The sequence below is a fragment of the Pistacia vera genome, unplaced genomic scaffold, assembly GCF_008641045.1.
Source record: "Pistacia vera cultivar Batoury unplaced genomic scaffold, PisVer_v2 Contig524, whole genome shotgun sequence".
NCBI classification, from domain to species: Eukaryota; Viridiplantae; Streptophyta; class Magnoliopsida; order Sapindales; family Anacardiaceae; genus Pistacia; species Pistacia vera.
Window position 1 is genome coordinate 265,309 of NW_022196362.1, and position 24,591 is coordinate 289,899.

Below are 24,591 nucleotides of genomic sequence, written 5' to 3' on the forward strand. Positions count from 1 at the left end.
AGAAAACTTGAAAGGCCATCATGGAAATTGAGGAAACTTATTTAGGCACTGTGCAGATTGCAGTTTGTTTCTGCAATTTCCTGGAGCCTTGGGCGTATGTGCAAGTTGGTGTGTGCCAAATTGAACAGTGATCTGCATAGTGGTGTGTATGGAGTTGCAGCGTGATTGCTGCATTATTTGCAGTTTCCGGTGAAGTCTTTAGTTTGGTTGTCTTGTGTTTGCGTTGCTCTTGTTTATTTTTGTGTAGTTCAGTCCTTTGACATGTCAAAGGTCCTCGATTCTAAAAGGGAGTCCCCTTTTAGGTTGTAATTTGTTTATTTTTTAATAAAATTATTGGGTTAACCAAAAAAAAAAAACCTGCATCTTTAATGTTTGCAATTAACTAAAAGCAGATTGCACATGAATTCTACCATCACAGTTTCAAGAGGAAAAGTTGTCTTTGCTTTGGCACCAAAAGAACAAATAGAAAATTTCCATAGAATTGTATTACTGATCATGTGCAAATAGATGGAAACCATATTGATTCATAAAAGAAAATAAAAGTTCATGAAAGATATCATTGCTGTTTTTTTTCTCTAGTTTTATCCTAAACAGCAAGTTCCATCCTAACATCCTCAAGTTCCATCCTAACATCCTCAAGATATCATTATAGCTGATTTTTTCAAATTCTACAGCTTCTCAAAGTAAGTAACTATCTATAATATGCGCGGAAAATACAATTAAAAATTAGATTGATCAATTACCTTATACAAGATCTAGTATAGATTATATTGTTTACATGTTTAAATCAAAATCATTAACAAATCTATACAAGGATTTAGAGCAATACCTATGTTTGGAGCTCCTTCGAAACTTTGATTTTGCTATTGATTCAAGAATGAAATCGCACAAATGTTGTCCACACGAAGATAATCCGAAGAACCAAGAGTTGATTTGCTAGACAAACTTGATGGCTTCAAGTCAAGAAAAAAGAATTTTTCTCTTCACCAAATTGATGAACATGTAAAAAGTGGCTAGGGTTTTTAATTATTTGTTATTGTGTTATTGTTTTTATTCAATTAAAACCCTATTCCTTTTAGGAATAACCATGGATTCCAAAATTAATCCATCCTTGTACCAAACAAGTCATATTGGTATTTTATATTTATATTATTATTATTAAAATCCACAAATATTAATTATTTAACATTAAATAATATATAATCCATTTAAATATATGTACACATATATTTAAATATAATCTCATCAATTTATATTTCAGTATTAAAATTGAATACAGGCAACAACTTCAGCAAATTTAATTACCTATGAGATTCCCAAATACCCTTTCATCTTAAAAGACAAAAATAACCATTTCACATATTGATTTTAAATTATCTTCTAAGTGTGTGACCTGTAGGCTCCTATCATATCGGCAATGAGTAGTATCGTGATCACTTCAATTAATCGTCTCACTACACACAAACCAAGATTGGCCTTTAGCAAGACATCATGGCCACTCGATAGATTCGATTTACGAAACACCTACCTATCAACGATATGGTTATCGTGCATCAAATCTCTTCATCATACATTATCTCATTAAAAAAGGTACAAAATAGTGTCAATCTCAGATTTCCTTTAATCTTTGTACTTGGTTATTGGACGCACTGCTGGAATCATCAACCTTGGAGTCTTTCTCCAGTTTGCTGGATGGGAAGCTTGGACAAGTTTCTAATGCAACTGTAGAATTTGAAAAAATCAGTTGTGATGATATCTTGAGGATGTTAGGATGGTACTTGAGGATGTTTAGGATGGAACTTGTTGTTCAGGATGAAACTAGATACAAAAATTAGCTATGGTGATATCTTTCATTAACTTTTATTTTATTTTATGTGAATTCTATGAAAATTTCTCTAACTTTTATTTTTGGTGTCAAAGAGAAGCCAACATTTCCTCTTGAAACTATGATGGTAGAAATCATGTGTAATATGCTATTAGTTAATTGCACACATTAAAGATGCAATTTTTTTTTTTTTTTGGTAAACCCACTAATTTTATTAAAAAATAAACAAATTACAACATAAAAAGGGGACTTCCTTTTAGAACCGAGAACCTTGGACATGCCCAAGGGACCAAACTACAGAAAAATAAACAAAAGCAATAGAAAAGCAACACAAACACAAGATAGCCAAACTGAAGACTTCACCCAGAAACTACAAAAAAATTAAGCAATCACGTTGCAGCTCCATACACACCACTATGGACATCACTACTTCAATTCCAACACACACCATCCTACACATGATTGTAACACCCAGTTGGGGTACATAGTTAAGTATGTAGTATTGCCTTTGATTTGCCCTTAATTGAGTTTACATGTTGTTAATATTGTTTGGTTGACCCTTAGTTGAATGAGTGTTTTGGTTTGGTTGATGGTTGCCCTGAAAATTGTAAAGACTTGGCAAAATCTTGGTGTTATAGACTTCGCCACGGCAACGTAGGTTTTGTAATTACTTAGATTCTGTAAATTTTCACCGGGGTGAAGAAAGAGTCTTCGCCACGGCGAAGAGCCGGCAGAAATGTTTGGTGAAGTTTCTAGAGAATTTTTCATAGGGGCAAAGTGACCATTCTACCCCTAATTAGCAGCTAAAGTGGAGAGTGAAATGTAAGAAAATTTCATGGAGAATGTATTAGAGTTGGGGGTGTGATTGCAATGAATTAAAGGACAAAGATGGAATTTCTAAGAAAGTGTAAGGGCAAAATGGGAAAGAATGTTTGTAAAATGAGATATTAAGGATTTAGTCTTAGTACAACCCCTCATTTCTCTACTTCCACCGCCATTCCCATTCTTCATTCTCTCTCAACCTCCCACTCAATTATCTAAGGACTTTTAGAGGGCTTTTGAGTGGTTTTTGGTAAAGAGTTAAGCCAAAGCATCCTAAGGTAAGATTTCTTGCTATATATGTGAAATTTATTTATAGAAGTGTTAAATTCTTATAGTATTATTGTTTAAGGTTTTAGAGAGAGGACTATCTACCAAAGGAAAAGAGATTCTAGTGAAGTCACTCAATCATAAGGTAAGTAAAGCCAATTCAAGTTAAGGTTTAGGAAATCACTTGAGTTCTTTATGTATGTATATCTTATGCTTGTTGACAAATTGAAAAATGAGATGTGTACTTATTTATGGTTGTTGGATATGTTCAAATTATGAGAAGTGTTTTTGGATGTGTGATGAGAGATTGAGGTTGGGTTGAAGTTGGAGGAGTTTTGAGTATACTTTTTGGGAGTGTTTTTCCTTGACTGGAATTATGATTATACAAGGGCGTTTCCTCCCATTTTGGATAGTTAAAGAAAGAAGTAAAGTTATAATTAAAGTAGAGTTTTTGTATGCACACTTATTGTTTGATGAAATGCCTAAGAGAAGCATGATTATGAGTAGGGAACCTTAACTTATTGTGACATTGCATATTTGCATTTCATGAGTGCATTTAATGACCTTGAGCCATCCACATGCATATATTTTGCATTTGTGTGATAGCTTGAGAAAGAGCATAGAATTCTAAGAATAAAGCAGTTTAAGAGTAAAGAGAAAGAAAGAATAAAAGAAAGAGAAGTGCTAAAGAAGAGAATAGGTTGTGCGATAGGGAACCCGTGAGTAATGGGTAGAGTATTCCAGCATGTACGCCACATTGAGAGAGCGGCCTGAGCATGAGAGAAAGAATTGGTATAGCCCGTGAGAGTACATGCGGATGAGGGCTATACCCGAGAGTACCCGAGAGAGAGAATACACTCACATGGCCAAGGGTTCCGAATCCATGCATTACCGAGTCCGATCGGCAAAGAGTAAGAGAGCATGAGAAAGAACAGAGAGAGAGAAAGAGAATTAGTAGAAAAGAATTGTGAGAAACAGAGAAACCGAGATAGAGAATAGAAAGAATAAGAAGAGAAAGAAAAATCAGAAGAGAGTAACGTAAGGAAAGAATTAAGAAAAGAGTTACGGGGATAGAGGAGTAGAGGATTTACTTAGTCAACATTGTTTGTGCTCACCCCGTTGTTTTCTATGTTTTTGCAGGAAATAGGTGAGGATACGGTCGGATGGACGTCGGCAAGCAAGGAGCAATAGTTACACTGTCTACTATTTTGATGGTTTTGTACATGAGATTTTGTACTATGTAAAGAATGTATATATTTTAATAAAAGAAAAAAATTGGGCCCAACTACTTTTGTTACTCTACATGTACTTTTATTATATGTATTTCTATGAGTATATTAGTAGAAAGCAGTTATTACAATGCTACTCAAGGCTCCTGGAAACTATAGAAACAAACTGCAATTTGCACACCTGCATAGTGCCAAAACAAGTTTTCTCAATTTCCACTATGGCCTTTCAAGTTTTCTCAATCTGCACACCTGCTCAATTCTAGCACACCTGCTCTATCTACTCAGTATGAAGATTGAGAGTGAGTTGCCTTCAACCTCATCTTAACATGACTAAATAAATTCAAAGTTCAATATTGTAATATGAGATAACATTAGTCTGATACAACACAACTTTAACTACTAATTGATCTTTTGGTCTCTCTCCTAATCTCCAAGAACAACTGCAACACAAGTCAACAAAGTCAAATGCTATAGAAATTTTCTTTGAACAACATCTATCACATTTTAATTAGTCAGGCTCACTAATGGCAATCAAGTGTTCATCAATTTCTTCAATTGACAATGTTTGGAAAACTCGATCATCTAATCCCACAACTCCAACCTGCCATAAAATGATAGGGTTTGGGATAGGATCTGTTTATATGAGGAACAAAGACCTCCAAGAACAAGAGACAGAGAGATTAATTAACAAAATTCTTCATTGATAACCACGATCTAGATTTAGGCTATTATATAGCCTTACACTTGACTCCAATGACTCTCAAAAGAACTCTAATTGCCTAATTCAAATCTAATAAGATATTCTATCCTAATTATAAAAAGATAATAAGATAATCTTAATTCTATCCTGATAAGATAATGGCATAATTATAAATGATAGTTATAAAAGACTTAATATAATTATAAAAGATAACTATAAAAGACTTAACATAATTATCCTAATTCTAAAATAATCCTAACATTGCCTTCCCCTTCGGCTCAACCTTGTCCTCAAGGTTATGAGGTACTGCACCACGAGAAATCATTTGGCACAAATGAAATCCAAAGCAGTAAAGAAATGGCAAAATTTCCATCGGGGTCAAAAATCAGCACAATAAAGAAGTCATTTGTTCACTTTTCGTGAGCCAAAACAATGCCTGGCAACGGCCCCGGAGTGGGATCAGAACCCGTGAGAGGCTTGGTGAGGGCTGTCGACAGTGGTGGAGGATTGTTTTTATTATGACCGAGAGGGACCAAGGGAAGGTCAATCGTAGACTAGTGGTCAACGACAACTGTGACATAATCAGCAGAATGGTTAATGGAGCCCACTTGAGAAATGACTTTTAGTTCTAAGGAGAAGGTCCTGAGTTTCAGATCCATGCACTCAAAGCATGGCACCTCCAATCAAAAAGGCTTAAAAGGTGGCGTAGACCTAGAAGAATGTGAACTCGAGTTGGGCGGGGAGTGCCATCACCACTCGCATCACTGTTCCCTATGAGCTCCTTTTATCGTCATCCTTGTTCTAGCTTGGCATCAATGACAGTCAATTTTAGTGTAATAGCCGTCTAAAGACCCTATAGGGAGTCAAGTTTGGCCTCTTGAGCGTCCATTCTAGCCCCATGTTGAGAGACAAGTTCTTCCAGAGCCTTTAGGCGAGAAGGGTGAGCCATGGATAGGGAACGAGAGCACCAATGATAGGGTTTGGGATACGATCTGTTTATATGAGGAACAAAGACCTTTAAGAACAAGAGATAAAGAGATTAATTACAAAATTCTTCATTGGTAACCACGATCTAGATTTAGGCTATTATATAGCCTTACACTTGACTCCAATGACTCTCAAAAGGACTCTAATTGCCTAATTCAAATCCAATAAGATATTCTATCCTAATTATAAAAAGATAATCTTAATTTTATCCTAATAAGATAATAGCATAATTATAAATGATAGTTATAAAAGACTTAATATAATTATAAAAGATAAATATAAAAGACTTAACATAATTATCCTAATTCTAAAATAATCCTAACATAAAATCAACTCGATCAAGGTACTTGGTAATGGGGAAGAGATGGGTGATAGACGTCTGATCCAAAAGCTTGTCCTGCTCATTATTTAAAAAGAAAAAAAAATCAATGATTACCCAAATACAAAGAAAAATATCCAAATGGAAAGATGGCTTTATAGGAGAATATTGACTGTAATAACTAACTAAAGAAAAAATTTTCATGCCTTAAAATAGTGTCAGATACCTGCTTCGATACTATGGGTGTTGCCTTAGCTGGCCTACCAGGCCTAATGATTAGAGAACAAACTGGAGGCATGTGGAAATCAATAGCTGAAAATGAAAAAATGTATATGATAGCTTCCTATGTTTATACACTACATGACTATTTCAATGTTTTTTTTCTATTCTTTGTGAAGGGCGGTGACCTGCTACAGCTGCGGTGGCGGTTGCAATTGGAGAATGTGGCGGTCAGGGTACTAAAAATTGAAAGGAAATTGGGGAATTATTTTTATTTGATGCTATGATGCGTTTGGATTCAAAAGACATCCAAACCTCTTTGCATGAGTTGACTAACCTCAACAACATCTCCCTTCTTTAATCCACACAATACCCCCTTGAAAGTCAAACTAGCTATACTCTTCACAAGGAACTCAATTACAAAATGACACAGAGAGGTGATAGCGAGAAAGGTTGGCTTGGCTACGTTGACAAAATGGGACTACAGTGGTGGTGCCTATGTGGAACGCGACTGAAATCGTTTTCTGTGGTGGCTAGGATTTCTGAAATTGGGATTGATTTGGGGCAAATTGTAGGGTTTGAAAATTTGGGAAAAATGAATTTTGGGAGGCAATTTTGAATGTGGGAGTCTTCCAATTTTACTAATCACAATTGTTGAATATTTTTTTTAATTTTCTGGGTGCTGTGACGTGGCAACAAACTAATGTGGCAGATGAGGTGGCATCTTCTACATCAATTGAGATATGTCAGTTGGGATTGCAGTTTGTAAGTATAATATTATGGTATTTGAATATTGATGCGTGTTTCCTACAACATGCAATATGTAGCAAGTATACTAATCGCTCAAGTAATATAATGATGAGTGAGTATCATTCTCACGAGGATTGCTAGCTAAGCACTAAGTTTTCTACTGTTTTCAAGTTGGAGCAACCGAAATCTTTTGGATAATTGGGAGCAATTTAACCTATTACTAAGACAAATTCACTAAATTCCAAATTAACTAAGAATGCAAGATGTAAAACACGGATAAAAATCAATTCAATTAAAACGGGTAGGGTTTTGACTTCATTCGGATTTTATGGGTTGAACCTAAAATTTTACTAAATTCATATTCATATGCAATGGTTGTAAATCGAACTCACTAAGGTGTTAAACATACCCTCTCGGGCTATGTTTTCCTATTCTTCCTTATTAACCTTCCGCACCCAACAATTTGAAGATTAACAATTCCAAACTCATTAAGCAAGAGAATTCTACAATGATTTCATTGATTCTTGCATCTATCTCTAGCATCCAATACTACAATGGTGATTACCCAAGTAACCTAACATGATTCATTTCTCAATCTCATCATGTTCATCACATACAGCATTAAAACTCAGAGTAAACGCACAACCAAAGCATATTCATATGAAAATAAAACAATCAAACACTTAACCCATTAAAATCCAAATTACAATCAAAACCTAACCCAAAATGGGTTAGTTCATAGCTAGATCAACAATACAAAAACGAAAAACGAGAATATCAAAGTTTAGCATAATTAAAAATGAGATAAAATATAAGAGATCTCCCCAAAAGATGAATCCCTCGGTTAGAATCGAATCTTCACCCTTGTTACAACTCAAAATCGCTCAAAAACCTCAGCCAACAAAATGTAAAAGCTGTTTAACCTAAAAAACGAAGACCCTGGACAAAAGGCTAAGTGTTTCTTTTATACCTCACCCCAATTACCCAGCAAAAACACGCACAAAGTAAAACTGTGCGTTTAACAAAACTGAAAATAATGACTGTCGTCGCGGCGAAGAAGAATTCATCACCGCGGCGAAGAGAGAATCAGACATGCTCGTCTCTGGCCTACTTCGCCGCGACGACGTACTTCGCCGCGGCGAAGCTTCTTGAAAAGTTTTGAAATTACAGAACTGCCACTCTGCTTGCTTCTTTGCTTGATTCTCTGATTCTCGGTGCTCTCTCTTTGGAACAGACCTCATCGTGCTTTATCTTGCTTCAAAACTCTCCTATCTTCTGAGATCCGCTAACTTCTTAGTCAAAAACTTTCAATTTTGTCCTTATTTGTTCAAAATGTCCATTTTAACTTGAAACACAAAATGTCAAGAATTAAGAAACAATTCAGGTAAAAATGCACTAGAAAGTACCTGAAATCCGATTAAAAAGTCTAATGAAAACTGTATAATTCACGGATTATCAAATATCAATAATGCTACACTTATCGACTGTAATTTTGACTGACATATACTGACTAATGTAACAGTTGATGTGGCAGATGTCACCTTATCTGTCATGTCAGCTTATTACCATGTCACAGCACCCAGAAAATTTTAAAAAACAAATTTGTGATTAGCAAAATTGGAAGAACCCAAAATTCAAATTTGCTTCCCAATATTCATTTTCCCCAAATTTGCAAATCAATTCCAATTTCAAAATCCTAGCCACCACAAAAAATGGTTTCAATCGCACTCCACGAACGCACCACCATCGCACTCCAATTTTGCCGACGTAGCCAAGCCGACTTTTCTCGCTATCGTCTCTCTACATCATTTTGCAGTTGAGTTTCTGGAGCAACCATTACAAAGGATGTGCTTTGCATGAGCAAAGGTGATGGAGTAAGTAGCAATAATCAGAACTGTTCTTTTACGGTCAGTTTTTATTTTTTTTCAACTTCATTTTTTCTTTTCAATGGTTTAAACCTAACTTATTACAGACAATATTGCAGAAAAAAATAGCCGCCATATCCAAACATGTAGTACAGAGTGCAGTTGAGTCTCTGTTTCGCAAAAATTTACTCCCATACTAATCTGCTGTAATGGCTCTGTGTTTGTTTTTAGAGCAACCTGCTTGGATGTGCTTTTGGTTGTTAGCTGCATCATGAAATTGTTGTTAAATATGTCTAGCATCTATTTTATATTTGTTGAAATTAAATTTTAAATTAATCAGAGATATATTATTAATGCAGGTATTGAATCTGTTTATGAGTGGAAAGGAGAGGTATAGATTCTAAATTCCCCACTAGAAGAAATTTTTGAAAAGAGAATTGTGGATATGAACTTATCGCAAGTCTACCTAGACGAGATGTTTCGCATGATTTTTTGTGTCTAAGAAAACAAGTTTAAAGTTCATTGTAGGAAACGGTACAAGGGAAGTAGTTCAGCAGTGGGGAAATTGTTTTGGATGGACTTCTGCGCTTTTGGGAAACTGCATTTAGGAAGAAAAATAAATAGAGAAAGTGAATTTGACTGTGAATTTGTTTTTGTAAATGCCGCAAGCTTTGATGGCTGGTGAGCCGGTACAGATTGGAGAAGGATTTGGAATATTTTGAACTTTTAAATTTGCACTTGGAGATACTTCATGTGTTTTACTGATTTTTTATGTTAATAGTTGTGTACTGGGATTTGGGATTTGTAAAGTTCGTAGTTTGGGGGCATGATGACAAATATGTACTGGAATTTACTGTCTAAAACTTGATATTTAACTACAGTTGTTTCTTATATGAGCTGCGTGTATGTTTAATTTGGATTCTTTAAAGCAGCAGTTGTTGGTTGGAGTTATTTGGTGTGTAAAGTCAAGCCTCAGAACTTAGAGCTTCAACTGAAAAGGAATTTACACCAAAATTTGTCAAAGAGGAAACACGTAACTGGTACTTACTTTTCTTCTTCTTCGCCCTTGAATCAAGGAAATTTATAGAATAATTATTTAAATGTCCATCATATTCTAGGGGGAGAACGACTTGTCCCACCCAAGGTTTGGAAAAAGACATTTTCCACCCACCAAGTTTCGGAACAACACTTTTCCCACCCTTCAAGTTTCATAACGACACTTTCCCATCCACCGATATGTTCCGTTAGGAAAATCCATTGTATAAAACTTGTAAAGACAAAAGTAGCCTTCTCTCTTCTTCTTCTTCTCTTTTCTTCTTTCTCCGTCGCCGCCTCTCTTCTCCTCATCTTTTCTTCTTCTTCACCTTTCTTCTTTCTTCTCTTTCTCTCTTTTTCTCCTCTTTCTCTCCCACTTTCCTTCTCACCAGAGTCTTCTTACACAAAATTTAAGAAACTGAAGAAAAGGTGGTGAGATTCCGATCGAACTGCATCCAACCAACTATTTTATTTTGATGAAGAACATAGAGCTCAAAATCCACATTGGTGCTTTTGTTTAAAAAGCATGATGGAAGATTTCAGATCCAAATCATGCGGTGATGGAAGAATGCAGGTAGGCAATTACCATGGACCAACAACAACACAGCAGGACCCAACCTCAATGGTAATGGAATGCAAGATCTTCAGTTTCGTCACCTCCACAAACTCAACAACCCCAAAACAATGATGCCATGTTCAAGAAAGGAAAGTCAACAAATGGGTCTTCTTCAAGAATTGAATTTTAATGATCCAGAGTTGCAAAGGAAGAAGCGGTTTGCTAGCTATAAGGTTTACACTGTTGAAGGCAAAGTTACAGTTAAAGGGTCTTTCAAGAAGAGTTTTAGGTGGATTAAGGGTTGGTATTCAGTGTTTTAGAGTTGTCTTTTGACTCTTTGTTTGATGGTGATTTCTTTCTTTTTATTTTTCATGTTTTATGTCGTTATATTTGTGTTTTGTTTTATATAATCTCTGAATATGTTTAAGGGTATTAGCTTGTTTTTATGAATTGGAAATGGTTTTTTTTTTTTTTTTTTCTAAGTTTATATATAGACGATAAAATCACATAATTATCCTTTAAATATTTTAAAATTTACTATTATATCCTTTTTCAGTTAAACTTGACTGACGGATCTTAACATGAGTAGGAAAGCGTGTTTTGAAACTTAATGGGTAGAAAAATGTCATTTTGCCAAGTCGTTCTCCCTATTGCAGTAGATGTTAAATTGAGATTGAGATAGGAATAGATTATCGTTATGTTAAATGCAAGTGAAATGTCGCTTTTCCCAAGTCAAGATAAGTAGATAACAGCACCAAGTTGGCCTACTGAAGTGGCATCTACATTGCAGCAAGGAATGGACAATCTTGACTTCTAGAGTTTCCTTGTAGCTGAGCAGGTTTACATCTCAAATGTTGGTCATCAATACCAATCTTTTTCCAATTAAGTTCGAGAATTTAAGTCATAGCTTGTGATTATGTACCCTGTTAAGCATTTCTAGTCATATCAACATTATTGAATGAATACAAAGGTCAATAATCTGCCCAACTAGAAAATATAGGATCCAAAGTACATTTGAATATTTTCTGCCCTAAACAAAATAAAAAGGTTTTGATGCCATATAAGGCCGCTTCAGAATAGGGTATGGAGAATAGCTTGCTCTAGCAAATGAATGCCATATACTTACTCTCGCCCTTCGTATTGAGCAGATTAAACAGGTGTGCAGATTGAGCAGGTGTGCTGGAATTGAGCTGGTATGCAGATTGAGAAAACTTGAAAGGCCATCATGGAAATTGAGGAAACTTATTTAGGCACTGTGCAGATTGCAGTTTGTTTCTGCAATTTCCTGGAGCCTTGGGCAGTATGTGCAAGTTGGTGTGTGCCATAATTGAAGCAGTGATCTGCATAGTGGTGTGTATGGAGTTGCAGCGTGATTGCTGCATTATTTGCAGTTTCCGGGTGAAGTCTTTAGTTTGGTTGTCTTGTGTTTGCGTTGCTCTTGTTTATTTTTGTGTAGTTCAGTCCTTTGGACATGTCAAAGGTCCTCGATTCTAAAAGGGAGTCCCCTTTTTAGGTTGTAATTTGTTTATTTTTTAATAAAATTATTGGGTTAACCAAAAAAAAAAAAACCTGCATCTTTAATGTTTGCAATTAACTAAAAGCAGATTGCACATGAATTCTACCATCACAGTTTCAAGAGGAAAAGTTGTCTTTGCTTTGGCACCAAAAAGAACAAATAGAAAATTTCCATAGAATTGTATTACTGATCATGTGCAAATAGATGGAAACCATATTGATTCATATAAAAGAAAATAAAAGTTCATGAAAGATATCATCATTGCTGATTTTTTCTCAAGTTTTATCCTAAACAGCAAGTTCCATCCTAAACATCCTCAAGTTCCATCCTAACATCCTCAAGATATCATTATAGCTGATTTTTTCAAATTCTACAGCTTCTCAAAGTAAGTAACTGATCTATAATATGCAGCGGAAAATACAATTAAAAATTAGATTGCTCAATTACCTTATACAAGATCTAGGTATAGATTATATTGTTTACATGTTTAATATCAAAATCAATATAACAAATCTATACAAGGATTTAGAAAACAATACCTATGTTTGAAGGCTCCTTCGAAACTTTGATTTTGCTATTGATTCGAGAATGAAATTGCACAAACGTTGATTTACACGAAGACAATCCGAAGAACCAAGAGTTGATTTGCTAGAACAACTTGATGGCTTCAAGAATCAAGAAAAAAATAATTTTTCTCTTCACCAAATTGATGAACACGTGAAAAGAGTGGCTAGGGTTTTTAATTATTTGTTATTGTGTTATTTGTTTTTAATTCAATTAAAGCCCTATTCCTTTTAGGAATAACCATGGATTCCAAAATCAATCCATCCTTGTAGCCAAACAAGTCATATTGGTACTTTAATTAATTAATTAATTAATATTATTATTAAAATCCACAAATATTAATATATTAAAATATATTAACATTAAATAATAATAATAATCCATTTAAATATATATACACATATACTTAAATATAATCCCACCAATTTTAATTTTAGTATTAAAATTGAATATAGGCAACAACTTCAGCAAATTTAATTACACTGTGAGATTACCAAAATACCCTTTCATCTTAAAAGACAAAAATACCCATTTCACATATTGATTTTTAAATTATCTTCTAAGTGTGTGACCTGTAGGCTCCTTATCATATCGGCAATGAGTAGTATCGTGATTAACATTCAATTAATCGTCTCACTACACACAAACTAAGATTGGCCTTTAGCAAGGCATCATGGTCAACCGATAGATTTGAATTTAGTGAAACACCTACCTATCAACGATATGGTTATCGTGCAATCAAATCTCTTCATCATACATTATCTCATCAAGACTAAGGTACAAAATAGTGTCAATCTCAGATTTCCTTGATCTCTTTGTACTTGGTTATTGGACCAACGATCAGAATAGATTAGATTGAGTAATAACTCAATCCCATTGTGGCCACAGATTTAGTGTTGTTGCCATTTTACCAAATTGCTTAGTGAGATAATTTCTCTTGTACTTGGAAGTGAAGAATCCTCTATCAATCCACCATAGTCTTGATACACTTCTTGATGTAGCCAATCATTACCGCTCTGATAGCCCTGAATAGAACTACGTTGGGCTAGTGTCAAACTACACCAATTGGTGCTCAAGGCGCTCTGGTGATCTCAAGTCTACGGATCACATGCACCACCATCCGTTAGAGGATTTATTCCACAAACACTGGGATTACCATCTATGTGGAATTCTCTGGTGGGTTTGTTTGGTGAACTCGCATATGGCAAGTACCAATGTATTGCACCAGGTTGTCAGCAAACAACCTTGACAATTGAGATCAGTTACTGCCTTCGATAGGTTCGTTCAACACTATGATAGCCTTACCATATTATCTATGTCCTTAGTCAAAATAATATTGGGGCTACTGACATTTCTATAATGGCCACCATATGTGATCATAAGGTCTCACCATTGAGATTTGAAACACTCGATACCCTCTTCACGGTTCTACCATTCTAAGGACATATATCACAACATACAATGAATGAATTACATAATGTAGAAATAATCTTTTATTGATTATAAACATTATTACAAAGGGTCAATATTACAATAATGGATTGACTCTAGGGCACCTACTCTAACAGTCTCCCACTTGCACTACAGTCAATCATTCCAAATGATCTTAAGTGCTTTCCATGCTTCTACTACGACAGAGCCTTCGTTAGTGGATCGGCGAGATTCTCATTAGTATGTACTTTGCAAATCTGCACATTTATTCTCTTAACCATCTCTCTGATAAGATGAAATCATCTAAGTATTTGTTTGGATCACTGGTGAGACCATGGTTTCTTTGCTTGAGCTATTGCTCCATTGTTGTCGCAATAGACATCTATTAGATCAACCATAGTGGAAACTACACCAAATTTGGTGACAAACTTCTTAATCCAAACCGTATGTTTGACTGCATCGGATAATGTGATATACTCAACTTCTGTTGTAAAGTCTGCTACAATGCTTTGGTTGGAGCTCTTCTAGCTCACTGTATCTCCATTTAGACAAACTACAAAACCAGACTGCGAGCTATAATCATTTTTGTCTGTTAGGAAACTAGCATCCCTGTATCCTCTAACATCGAGCTCATCTTCCCCTCTGTAAACCAAGAACGTATCCTTAGTCCTTTTCAGGTACTTAAGAATGTTCTTGACAGCTATCTAGTAACGCTCACCTGGATCCAATTCATATCTACTACAAGTGCTTAATGCACATGAATGTAACGCCCCACTTGAGGTACATAGCTAACGTTTCTTCTTTTGCTCTTATTTGAGTTGGTTTATTAGTATTATTGTTTGGTTGACCTTTGATTGAGTGGTGTGTTGAATACTTGCCCTGAAATTGGTTGAAAATAGAAGAAGTTCAGTGTTCCAAGCTTCGCCGGGGCGAAGAAGAATCTTCATCGCGGCGAAGAGGTGTTGAAGCCACGGGAAGCTGCTGGATAGTTTCGCCGCGGCGACAGAAGCTTCCTCACCGCGGCGACGTGCCAACCAAAATGTTTGTTAAGTTTTAGATATTTTCTTCCCTAAGGGTAATTTGACCATTCTACCCCTAATTAGTAGGAAAAGTGGGGAGTAAAATGTAAGGAATTTCCATGGAGAATATGTTGGGGTTGGTTGTAATGAATCAAAGGATATAGATGGAATTCCCAAGGAAGAGTAAGGGCAAAATGGGAATGCTTGTGCATAAATTTCATTAAAAGGAATTAAGTCATTGCAAACCCTTCATTCTTCTTCTCCATCGCCACTCTCCTTTCTTACTTCCTCTCAAATTCTCTTTCTTTTGTTCAAGGATTTTTAGAGGGCTTTTGGAGTGATTTGGGGTAGAAAATCAATCTAAGGCATCCTAAGGTAAGGATTCTTGCTTTGGATGTGAAGTTTTGTGAGATTTTGAGTATATTTGAATATTGAGGGTTTTTGTTCATTTGTTTAAAGAGTAGAGAAAAAGTCAAGCAAACCAAGAGAAAGGAAGAGCTAGTGAGATCTCTCCATAACAAGGTAAGTAAATCCCAACCCAAGTTGAGATTTGAGAATTTTCTTGATTAGGGTTTTTAATAGCAATTATGTATGTATGTTATATACATGTTATATGCTATGTTATTGAGTTTTAAATGGAGATTATTATTGCTTGTGGTTGTTCATACACTTCAATTGTGAGAAGTGAGATGTGGGTTGGAAATGTAGTTTGAGATGGAATTGAAGGATATTGAGAAATCCTTTTTGGAAGTGCTATTCTATGGCAGGAATTATGGCTATGTGAGGGAGTTTTTCCCCATTTTGGATGGTTAGAGAAAGACATAGAATTATTGTTATAGTAGAGTTTTATTATGCACTTGAGTTGTTTGATGAAATGCCTAATAGAGGTTTGAGTATGAGTAGTGAACCTTAATTCTTGCAACATTGCATGTTGGCATTTCATAAGTGCATTAGTGGAGATGAACCATCCATAGGCATTAATTGTGCATTGAGAAGTGACCTAAGAAAGAGTAGGAAACTTTGTGTATGCACTTGCTCTATGAGTAGAGAACTTTGTGGATGCAACTACTCTAAGGGTAGAGAGAATGAGAAGTGCTAGAGTAGAGTGAATGAGAAGAGTATTAGAAATGGGTTGATGCTTTGTGATCATCACCCGACAGTTATGAGAATCGGGTCAATGCTTCGTGATCATCACCTGAATAGTTATTAGAAATGGGTTGATGCTTGGTGATCATCACCCGATAGTTATTAAAAACGGGTGGATGCTTTGTGATCATCACCCGGTTAGTTATTAGAAAGGGGTTGATGCTTTGTGATCATCACCCGATATTTATTAGAAATGGGTTGATGCTTTGTGATCATCACCCGACAGTGATTAGGAACGGGTTAATGCTTTGTGATCGTCACCTAAAAGTCACGAGGAACAGGTAGGTGCTTTGTGGTCTCTACCCGATAGTTACGAAAACCGAGTAGGTGCTTCGTGATCCCCACCCGGTAGTCACTAAGAACGGGTTGATGCTTTGTGATCATCACCCAACAGTCATGAAGAGTGAGATGGTGCTGTGTGAACGCCACCTGGCCGTACCTCCGGTAAGATGAGGCCATGACATTTAGTAGAAACAGAAACAGAAATAGAAATAGTATAAGGAAAGAATTAAGAGAAATACATACGGGGATAAACAGATAGAGGGTTTACTTACTGAGCATTATTTTGTGCTCACCCCGTTATTTTCCTTTGTGGATGCAGGATCTAGGTGATGATGTAGTCGGAGGGGTGTCGGCAAGCGAGGAGCAATAGCTACATTGTTTCCCCTGTTTTTGTCTTTTTAAATGGCTTTTTGTAAATGATGCTCTTTGTGTATAAAAGACTTATTACATATAATAAAAAGAAAAGTTTTGGGCCCATTTTCTATTGTTATTATGCATGCATTGTACTAGTTTACAGCAGTTGTTACAATGAAACATCAACCCCAGTACATAGCATGGCATACATGATAGATCTAATTGCAGATGCATATGAGATCCTTTTCATACTATCTCTCTCATCTTGTGTTTTAGGACACATATCTTTAGAGAGAAAGTCACCATGTGACATCAGAAGAAATCTTTTCTTGGATTCTGCCATATGGAGTCTCTTCAGTACCTTATTAATGTATGTACTCTGGCTTAGACTAAACAACTTGTGCGATCTATCATGATAGATCTTTATTCCGAGCATGTAGGTCGTTTCTCATAAGTCATTCATGGAGAAGCATTTGGATAACCAAGTCATTACCGATTGCAATTTTGGTATATCATTCCTAATAAGAAGTATGTCATCGGCATACAACACCAAGAATGCAACTGTGCTCCCACTTACTTTTTTGTAAACACAAGGCTCGTTTTCGTTCTTGATAAAACTAAAATCTTTTATTGCTTTATCAAAACGAATGACTCAGCTCCTTGAAGCTTGCTTGAGTCCATAAACTGACCTTTGCAACTTGCATATCTTATCAACTTTTTTATCAAGAACATAATCATCGAGTTGTGTCATATACAAATCCTCTTCTAGGTTTCCATTTAGGAAAACTGTTTTGACATCCATCTATCAAATTTCATAATCGTGATATGCAGCAATCGCAAGCATGATCTGGATATACTTAATCATGGCAACCGATGAAAAGGTTTCCTCATAGTCAATGCCATGAATGTTTTTGAAACATTTGACAACCAGTTGTGCCTTATAGGTATGCATGTTGCCATCCATGTTAGTGTTCTTCTTGAAGACCCATTTAAACCCTAAACATGGAAACTATGGAAATGAGTGCTAATCACTCAGTAAGGGTATCGATCATTTAACCCTATGTAACATTCTTAAACTTGGAAAGCATCTTATTTACTTGTACATGAGCCCAACATTAATAATATAAATGTAATATAACATAGCATATTCAGTTCATATCATAATGCATCATATAATTCATGTAATGATTTCCTTTAATGTTCATGACGCACTTCAATGCCATGCATATATAAATACATTTTTCTTTGAAAACTTTATTTTTTTTTTATTGTCTGCCGATCAGACTAAGCTAAGGCATGGATTACAGAACCTTTGGTCAATGAGCTAACTTTAACTTATAACACAGTCCCCATAGTCATGCATGCTATGGATTGTTCATTTCTTTTGGCTTAAACATGTGCATGAGTGAGCTCAAGTTCCCCATAACATGCCAACAACTTAAAAATCATTTTTGTCCTTGTACCTTGAAAGCATTTTGCTCAAACTTGGGATCAAGTCCCCCTTTTTTCATCATTAATATGCTTGACACACTTCATTCTTTAAAAACATACACTTTTTATATGTGAACATATCATTTCATCATGACCATTTCATACATGCATAACAAGTTCATAGAAACATATCATACTTAGGCTTGTTTATACATAATGAAGCTCATAATTAGGTAATACTTAACATATTACAAATAACCTTCATGGTCATTCATTACATCAAATATATATGTTCATAAAATCATTAAATAATCACAAATATCACTCATTCAAACATGATTCAAAACCCTTTAAGCATTCTTTCCATAATTGGAATCAATCTAGATTATTAGGCTAAAAAATAAAATTAAGAAATTGGAAGCACTTTTGAGGTATTCATGCTGCACATGTCATATTCAAGAAGGCATATCTCGAGTTATACACATTGGATTGATATGATCTGTAAGAAATTGATCTACCATATGCAGCGGAAAACAAAAATTCAATCGGTAAATCAATTATCTTTCTTTGCCTAGATCCGGGTATAGATTATACCGTTTACATGTTTATAAACAAAAATCTATATAAAGTAAATCTATTCAAGGATTAGAATACTAACGTACGTTTGGAGGCTCCTTCAAATATCTCTGATTTCAAACAAGAACATTGATCGCGGTATTGTTCACCATTACTGTTCATGGGTACTGTTCACCATCTACTGTTCATGTGATTTTTTGCCAATCGATCCAAAGTAGGATCGCACTCACAGAAGTCCACATAAAGATAATCCAAAGAACCCTTGATTATTTTGCTAGAACAATCAAGGCCTTCAAGAATCAAGAAAGAAGAACAAGAAAAGTTTTCTTCTTGAGAGAGAGAGAGATAGGGTGGCTAGGGTTTTAATTAAATGAATAATTCCCCTTTGTTTTAATTTTAAGTTGCACTTATATAGTATAACAATTAAAACCCTATTCCACTTAGGAATAGCCATGGGCTCCAACCCTAGTTCACCCTTACAAACAAATACACCGTTTATGGTATTTTAATTAATGAATTATCATTATAATTAAAATCAATTAATATATATAATAATATATTAATATTTAACTAATAATAATAATTCATTTAAATATATTCAGAGATATATTTAAATATAATCTCACTAATTTATATTTAATATTAAAATTAAATACAGGCAACAACCTCAACAAATTTAATTGCACTGTGAGATTACCAAAATACCCTTTCGTCCTAAAAGATGAAAATACCCTTCTCACAAATTGATTTTTAAATTATCTTCTAAGTGTGTTACACATAGGCTCCTTATCATATCGGCAATGTGTAGTATCGCGATTAACACCAATTAATCATCTCACTACACACAGACCAAGATTGGCCCTTAGCAAGGCATCATGGCCACCCGATAGATTTGGATTCAGCAAAACTGCAGCCTATCAATGATATGGTTACCGTACAATCAAATCCTTTCATCAACTGTTATCTCATCGAGACTGAGGTATAGAAATAGCGTCAACCTTAGATATCCTCGACATGTTTGTATTCAGTTACTAGAATAATGACAAGAATATTAAATTAGATTGAGCATCAACTCAATCCCACTATGGCCACAGATTTAGTGTTATTTTCATTTACTGAATTACTTAGTGAGATAACTTCTCCCGTACCCAGGAGTGATGAATCCTTTGCCGATCCACCATAGTCTTGATACACTTCTCAATGTAGCCAATCACTACCGTATTGATAGCTCTAAATAGAATTACGTTGGGCTATTGTCAAACTACACCAATTGGTGCACATGCACCACCATCCGTTAGAGAATTTAGTCCATAGACACTGGGGTTACCATCCATATGGAATCCTCTGGTGGGTCTGTCTAGTGAACTTGCCTCCAGCAAGCACCCATGCGTTGCACCAGATTGTCGGCAAACAACATTGACAAGTGAGATCAGTCACTGCCTTTTGACAGGGTCGTTCAACACTATGATATGTTCTTGACAAAATTGAATTCTTTTATGGCTTCATCAAAATAAATGTTCCAGCTCCTTGAAGCTTGCTTGAGTCCATAAATGGATCTCTACAACTTGCATACCTTCTCAGCTTGCCTATCAAGAACGAAACCATCGGGTTGTGTCATATACATATCCTCTTCAAGGTTCAACAAAGCCATTTTAACTTCTATTTGCCAAATCTCATAATCATGATATGCAGCAATCGTAAGCATAATCCGGATGGATTTAATCATGGCAACCAGCGAAAAGGTTTCCTCATAGTTAATACCATGAATTTGTTTGAAACCTTTGGCAACCAGTCGTACTTTATAAGTGTGCGCCTTACCATCCATGTCAATCTTGTTCTTGAAGACACATTTACACCCTATGGGTTTTACCCCTCAAGTGGTTCCACCAGAGACCATACTTGGTTCTGGTACATGGAGTCCATCTCAGCTTTCATGGCATCAAGCCATTTAATGAAATCTAGATCTAATATAGCGTCTTCGTAGGTTCTGGGTTCATCATCTTGGTAGACAAGTATGTCACCATGTTTAGTCACGAAATAACCCTATCTCTTAGGCTCTTGGCATACTCTCCTAGATCTACGTAGCTCTTGTGCTACTTGAGGTGGTTCACTTTGATCCACAAGTTGTTGAGTAACCTCCTCCTAATGTTTGACCATTACTTGTGGCACATCTTCTCGTCCTTTATCTAGTATATCTTGTAGCTCTAGAACTTCATCAAATTCTACTTTTCTCCCACTAGTACTTCTTAGAAAAAAAATCATTTTCAAGGAAGACACCAGTACGAGCAACAAAAATTTTGTGCTATTCTAGATGGTAGAAATAGTATCATTTGATCTCTTTAGGATACCCCACAAATATACATTTGTAGGATTTTGGGCCCAGCTTGTTCGAAGTCAATTTCTTGACATAAGCTTCGCAACCCCAAATCCTTAGATAAGACAAATTGGGCTTTCGCCCATTCCATAGTTCAAATGGAGTCTTGTCTACAGACTTTGATGGCCCATGGTTCAAAATGTGAGTTGTAGTCTCTAGGGCATAACCCCAGAATGATGCAGGTAAATCACTAAAACTCATCATGGACCTAACCATGTCAAGTAAGGTCATATTCCTCCTTTTAGACACTCCATTGTGTTGAGGTGTATACGAAAGGGTGAGTTGTGATGCTATCCCACATTCATTCAGGTATTTAGAAAACCCTGAGCTTAAGTATTCACCTCCTCGATCCGACCGAAGAGCTTTAATACTTTTGCCCAACCTATTCTGTACTTCATTCCTGAATTCTTTGAACTTATAAAGGCTTCAGATTTATGTCTCATGAGGTAGACATAACCATATCTACTGAAATCATCAATAAATGTGATGAAGTAGGAATATCCACTTTGGCTTCAACTCTTAGTGGACCACATACATCACTATGGATGATGCCTAATAGTTCAATAGCCCTTTTACTTTGTCCTGTGAAACGTGACTTGGTCATCTTGCCTAAAAGGCATGACTCGCAAACCTCAAATGACTGGAAGTCAAAAGGGTCCAAAACTCCATCCCTTTGAAGTTTTGCAATGCGAGTCTGATTAACATGACCCAATGTATAATGCCAAAGGTATGTATGGTTTTGTTCACTATGTTTAGCGTTCTTAGTTTCAACGTTGAGAATATCCTTATTGTTCAAATCAAGAACATAATCTGTTATATAACCTTGCAATTCCAAATAGAATACCATTCAAACTAAAGGACAACAATCCATTAGAAATCTCAAAACGATATCCTATATTATCCAAAACAGATACTGAAATAATGTTTCTAGAAATCGCAGGTACAAAATAATAGTCTTTGAGTTCTAATAATAAGCCTAAAGGCAAAGATAAACAATAAGTCCCTACAGCTAATGCAGCCACATGTGCTCCATTTCCAACTCGTAGGTCCTCTTCTCCCTTGGTGAGCAATCTACTCTACCTTAGTCCCTACACATCAATACAAATGTGAGTACCACATCCTGTGTCAATGACCCAAGATGTTGAAGGAGAGAAGTTAATCTCAATCATAAACATACCTGAAGTCAAAGCATCTGACTTCTTCCTGTTTGCGAGGAAAGCCTTGCAGTGCTTCCTCCAATGGCCAAGCTTGCCACAATAGAAGCAAACTACCTTTCCACCTTTCCCAATGCCACCTACAAGCTTGAGAGCATCCTGTCCTTTAGGCTTGGGCTTGGGCTTGGGCTTGGGATTGACCTTGGCCTTTCCCTTGCCCTTACCCTTTCCTTTACTGGCAGCTACAAGTAAAACAGGCTTGGACTTCTTCAAGTCTTGCTCTGTAGTCCTTAGCATGTTTAAAAGCTCAGACAGGGTTTTCACCATAGCGTTCATGTAATGATTCTCTCTCTAGCTAGTATACTCATAACATAAACAGTAAAACTCACTAAATATATATATTACGAAAATATACATGTAGATGAGTATAAAATCATGGGCCCAATTTTTCTTTATATGTATAAAACTATACATAGTGTAAATAAATTTCTCAAGAAGCTCAACAGTGTTGCCTGACCCTTCCACATCTTGACATTCCAAGCGACCGCATCTCATCTGCTACCTACAAAAACATTGAAAACAATGGGGTGAGCACTAATTGCTCAATAAGTAAACCCGATATGCTACCCCTCTATCTCCGTTGCTCATATTCTGAATTCTTTCCTTACATCACACTTTTATCTTCTTCTTTGTTCTTTTCTATTCTTTCTCTATTCTTGTTTCTCACTTACTAACATGTAAGCACAATTGGAGAAACTAATTCTGAATAATATGAATGCCATGATGCATGTGCAATGCATAAAGAATGCAATTTCTTTTCTTTTTTCTGTTTCTCTTCTTTCTTTCTATGTTCTATTCTTTCTTTCTTTCTGTTATGTTCTTTCTTTCTGTGTTTTGTTCTTTCTTTCTATTATGTTCTTTCTTTATGTGTTCTACTCTTTCTTTCGTTCTATTCTTTCTTTCTTTCTATTCTTTCTTTCTTTCTATACCGATCGGACTCAGTTGAGGCATGGATTCGTAACCCTGGCTATGTCCTCATCTACATGCACTTCTATCGGACTGTACAACTCTTCTTTCTGATTCTGAGGCTGCTCACTAAAGGCAGCGTGCATCTAGGTAAATTCTGTTGGTATAGTTCTCATCCACATACACTTCTAACGAACTGTACACTTACTTCTTTCTGATTCTGAGGCAGCTCACTAAAGGCGGCGTGTATGTGGGACTATTCTTCTCTGTCACTCACGGGTTCCCCATCGCAACAACCTTTTCTTCTCTTATCTTTTTACAATTAATTATTTTCCTTCTTTTTGTTTATTCTTTACTATTCTCATCCATATGTATGTGCATGGAACTTTGCTCATTCTTTGCTATTCTTTCTAAATGCAAATGTGAGAATGTGAGAATGCATTGTGGCATATAAAAATATTATTAGAGAACTATTATTTTCTACCAACAACATTCCCATACTTGAAATCAATCATAGATTATTAGACTAAAAAATATTTTGAGGTAGTCATTCTGTACTGGTCATATTCAAGAAGGCATATCTCGAGTTATACACATCGGATTTCTACGATCTTTGTCATGGTTTAAAAATTAGAGACAGGGCTACAACTTTTATGTTTAGGTCTCAACCTAGGTCAATTGGTAAGATGCCCAAAAATCACTCAGAAGGTCACGGCTGTGACAGGGCAACCATGGTAACATGTTTTCTCTTAGGATTTTCATCAAACAAATTGCACGCATAGTCAAACTCTATTTGGCTACACTTCTACTTCTTTCTCAAGCCACCAATATTTGGAACAAAACTCCATTAAATCAACACTAAACCTGGTCAGGAAACTACACTCCATAAAGTCTACTCAAACTCTTTCTAAATTCAACCAAACTTCCATCAATCACTATATAGGCAAAGTCTACATTCTCATGGTTGAATTTTAATAATCATCAAGTATCAATCTCATCAAAACTTCTCAAAAACATAAGCATATACATACACATACAAATCTCTACAAACTTACTTAAATCAAACTTAGGGTTGGATTTACTTACCTTGATCTTGGATAGTTCCACACTAGAAACTCTCTCTTTGGGTAGATCTCCTCTTCTTCTTAAACCCTAAGCATATAACTATAAGAATTCAACACTTTAAAAATTAATCTCACATCAT